Raw genomic sequence first — 4,363 nt, forward strand, 5'->3', positions numbered from 1 at the left:
CCTCACAAAGGGCCTTCCTCCCCTCCGCAGGGGCTGAACCTGGGCGCAAAGAGAACTGGGGAGCTGGGCATCCCGGAGTCCTGCAGCGGAGCTGGCCAAGGGCTCCTGAGGGGACAAGGCTTTCCTCAGAAGGGACTCAGGCTCCGCTACAATCATCCCTATACTCAGGGACGTCCGGATTTTACGTTCGATATGGAAAGCACCCTACATGCGTTCTATAGGAGAGTGACGTATGGAGCCTCAAACCCACACCTGACACCAAAGGGACTGTACCAGCTCGTGCGCAAAACCCCACGGTGTGACATGAGTCCGACGAGCAGCTCTGACAGCTTCCAGGGCAGGCCCGACCCGGCGCAGGGTGGGGGACAAACACAACATACGCACTCTGGTGCGCATCGGAATTCCCCCGCAGGTAAGGAGGCATTTTCACGGCGGGCTCTTTCCCTTCCAGCCTCTATTCCCTACTACAAACGCACCATCTCCGAGAGACAGGCTTTTCTGCCCAGAGTACAACAGGAGGCAGCGGCCAAGTTACACATAGCCCCCGAGAAAAGACAGTGGCTGGCTGTGACGTTTACCACACCCAGGAAGACTCAAAGTTGCACAAAGCACACCGTACAAAGCTGGAGGGAGGGCTTTGCCCCTTTTCCAGTTACCAGGATCTGAATGGACATTCTAAACAGCAGAATCACCTGGCCTGAGCCGGGAAACCAGTCAAAAGAACGACGACACAGAAATCCGTCTCAGTGACCCAGGAGCAACCCCAGGTGCAGGAGGTCAGGAAGGAGTCAGCCGAGCCAGGAGAAGTCAGTGTGGAGTGAGGGCTCACCCTCCTCACGCTGTTTCGAGAAACCCACAGTCAAAGTCTGCGGGCCCCGGCTCCTAAGCACTCCCTCATGGCTCCTGCAGGCACCAGCCAAGGCGACGGGCTCCCAGGAGAAGCAGCCCACTGGCTCCTGGGCAAGAGTTTTGAGTCTGAAAAAGGCAGCGACACGCCACGCCAGACCCGTCACAGGACACACAGGCTGCAGACGAGGCCAGGAACGGCTGCCGGGAGAACGGGAAGATCACCTTTCCCAGGACGAGGTCCAACAGAGCATGACCACCCCACTTACCTGGGCCTCCGGGACCGCCGCAGGTGGGCGAGCGCTGCCGGGACACACCGGAGCCGCGCCAGGTCCCGCGTCGGCTAAAAACCACAGAAAAGAATGGAGGATTAGGCTTTCCTGCGAAGACACTGCTGAAGCGAAACAAAACCTTTGCGCCTTCCTTCCTTCCTTCCTTCCACGTATCACACTCGTTTCTTGGAGGAACTGGATACTGACCCCAGGAACTCCTGCATGCTAAGCCCGCATTCTCTCTACTGCAGAGCTACATATACCCTTTCCCCAAGAGCACACTAGTTTCTAGGCACGGAGAACAAGAAATGCCAGCCACGTTCACTAACTTACCCAGTGTATAATAAGCTCCGTGTGCTCCACCAACAGAGGTCAGTGTTTTATGATCCGTCAGCTCCTGCGGAGCCACTTCTACAGTCCCAGTAGCATACTACGGTTTTGTAATTTTGGGCTTAGTCGCCCCTTCCTAGTAACACAAAACAAGATAAATCAGGAACCGAACTTCAGAAAATGTGCATACGCTTAGTCAGTCAGGTAGACAACAGTTATTTACCGAAGCTATTAAAACATAAGCCCTATTCTGGGAGAAGCTGGTGGTACAAGTAAAAGGCAGATTCTCCTCTCTGTTCTGCCAGAGGCACAGGATCCATGAAAACAAATCAGCACAGAAAAGTTTCAACAGCTCTACAACTGAGGTGAACGGGTACAGTAACGCCACAAAGGACAGGAGATTCCGCTGCACGTGGATAGCTCAGGGAATGCTGGGAAGACCGCAATGTTTCTTAAAAGAGAGATCCAGCGGAGAGGGGGGATGTGGAGGGGCTTTGGGGAAGGGCAGCCTGAGTAAAAGGAGCAGGTGGGAAACAGCATAAGGCATTAAGGGAACTAGACCACTGTTACTGGCGGTGGAATGGGAAGACAAAACATGCTGCCTTGAAAATGAAACATCACTTAATTAATTTCAAGTGAGGACGGCTAAAACAAGAACCAACTCCAACATACACCTAACTTTCGCAGGGATGAATTTCTTTTCAATATCCTCTAATAAACTGTAAGGGAAAGACCCTGAAAAAAAGAATGCCCACACAGACACTGGTTTCACTAGGTGAGTCTGGAAATTGAACACAAGTTCATTATCCAGTCCTAAGGCATTAAGCACAGAATCACATCCTAAACTGCAAGTTAAAAGCATAAGTCAAAAATTCACATCAGCAGATGCAAACCTGAAATGCACACTCACACCAACCCCCGGTTTATGTCTCAGAATCCCCTGGTACTAATATAGTCACACAAGGTCATTAACAACAAGAGACTGTACCTCATCCCAGGAAGATTCTCTTCCTCTCTCTTCTGTAAAGTGGCGCACTGACACACCATCTGTAAAATGTAGTTACAGGTACATTAATGAGAATAAACACGAATGTATATTAAAACCACCATGTGCGTCTATCTCCGTTCGTGGATGTGTCAAAACAACAGTGGCAGAAAAGACTTTCAAAGAGTTAGAGCATTTTCTGAAAAAAATGCTTAAGTCACGGTTGGGATTTATTTCAAACCAAGTAGTAAGAGGAAAACACGTAAAAAGAATGGATATGGAAGTTGGGTTTGCGCACTATGTATTTCTAACATTTGAAGTTTGCTCTTGTTTTTGTTTTTCCTTTTCTTCTGTTTTTAAATGGAGGTACTGGGAATGAGCACACGGAATTCGGCATGCTAAGCAAGCATTCTAATTACCACTAACATATGTCCTAACCCGAGTCAACTGGCTTCTCGGCATAGATAAAAAAAAAGACAAAACACTCTTTCACGGTTCACTGCCTTACAAACATGTTAGTTTGCTGAAGCGCAAAAGATCTTTGAGGCCTTCTTCCCCGTATCACACTAAGTCTCACATCAGACCGAGTGGGAGACAGGTCTCAGGACCCTTGACTGAAGAGACCACAGGCCCCGTGTTCGGGTGTTTCTTCCATAACCGATCATCGGCTGTGGAAGGTCAGGGCTCCACTCGCTGCAGACAGTGACAGGGGCGGGCTTGTCCTCCAGGGAGCCCGGAACGTGGTGTCTGTTGAAGGCCTGTGTGCAGAACCGACACGTCTGCCCTCCGTCAGAGGACCCTCTTTCCCTCTAAAACAGACACCTCCCTCCCCAGGGCAGGACGGGGAAGACGCGTTCCATCAAGTGCGTCTGCTAAGGGACCAGAGGGACACGGCCATGAGCCTACTCACGGCCGCCCGTACACGGGGAATCCCCGGAGAGCGATATGCCCTTCTTCTTCAGTGACTCAAGGAAGAAACAGAGGACACAGCTTTCCTCTTTCCGAGCGGAGCAGATGGCGGTGGGGGGCGAGGTTGCACAAGGCACCAAGGGGGACCAGGTGCAGGTGCCCAGCTGGGCGACGACGGGCCGCACCCGGGGCAGTCCACGCAGGCTGGTCCTCGGAAAGGTTGGGGCCCTCCGGCCCACGGGGTGACCTGCAGGACAGAAGGGATGGCTGAGTTGGATGACAGACAAAATCCCCAACACAGACAAGAGCTGCAACCCAACGCAGCATCCGTCGGCCCCGGGCACCCTCCCATCCACCGGGTGCCCAGAGAGCAGCACGGTGCCACACGCTCCGCCCAGCCCTCTGGGGCCTGCCTGCAGCCTGGGCCGCACAGTGGGACACGGGGATACGACCCTGACGCCGCACGTCGCCGCCGCAGCTGTCTCCAAGTGGAGGAAGCCAAGGGTCCTCCTGCCCGAGAGACTGCACACAGAGCTTCCAGCACACGGGCAAACTAGCGCCTTCCCAACTGCCAGCCGCTCTGGGCGGGATGGCCTTCCCCGCCATCTACCCCAGCTCCACGAAAGTTTGCCCGGCGCGGTCCAGGAACACGGAAACGGGACGGAAGTGAAGAGCTCATTCTCCACACGAGCAAGCAGAGCCGCACCAGGGTCACCGCTCTGCCTGCAGGGCTCTGCCTGCAGGACCCTGCCAGGCCCTCTTTGCCCCCTCCTCACAAAGGGCCCTCCTCCGCCCCGCAGGGGCTGCCCCTGGGCGCAAAGAGCCCTGGGGAGCTGGGCATCACGGAGTCCTGCGGTGGAGCTGGCCAAGGGCTCCTGAGAGGAAAAGGCTGTCCCCAGAAGGGACTCAGGCTCCGCTAAAATCATCCCTATCCTCAGGGACGTCTGGACTTTACGTTCGCTACCGAACGCACTCTACCTGCGTGCTACGGGAGAGTGACGTGTGGAGTCTCAACCCCACA

General features: G+C 54.2%; 1 long non-coding RNA gene across 1 annotated transcript; it reads right to left on the minus strand.

Annotated features, from left to right (window-relative positions):
* Window positions 1-1,113: 1,113 nt before the first annotated feature.
* On the minus strand, window positions 1,114-2,495 carry LOC135320667 (uncharacterized). The gene is made up of 3 exons (XR_010379920.1): window positions 2,437-2,495; window positions 1,452-1,584; window positions 1,114-1,189 (listed from the first exon to the last, which is right to left on the minus strand). It is a non-coding gene; the product is annotated as an uncharacterized LOC135320667 (long non-coding RNA).
* Window positions 2,496-4,363: the final 1,868 nt, after the last annotated feature.

The sequence above is a fragment of the Camelus dromedarius genome, unplaced genomic scaffold, assembly GCF_036321535.1.
Source record: "Camelus dromedarius isolate mCamDro1 unplaced genomic scaffold, mCamDro1.pat HAP1_SCAFFOLD_114, whole genome shotgun sequence".
Lineage (NCBI taxonomy): Eukaryota > Metazoa > Chordata > Mammalia > Artiodactyla > Camelidae > Camelus > Camelus dromedarius.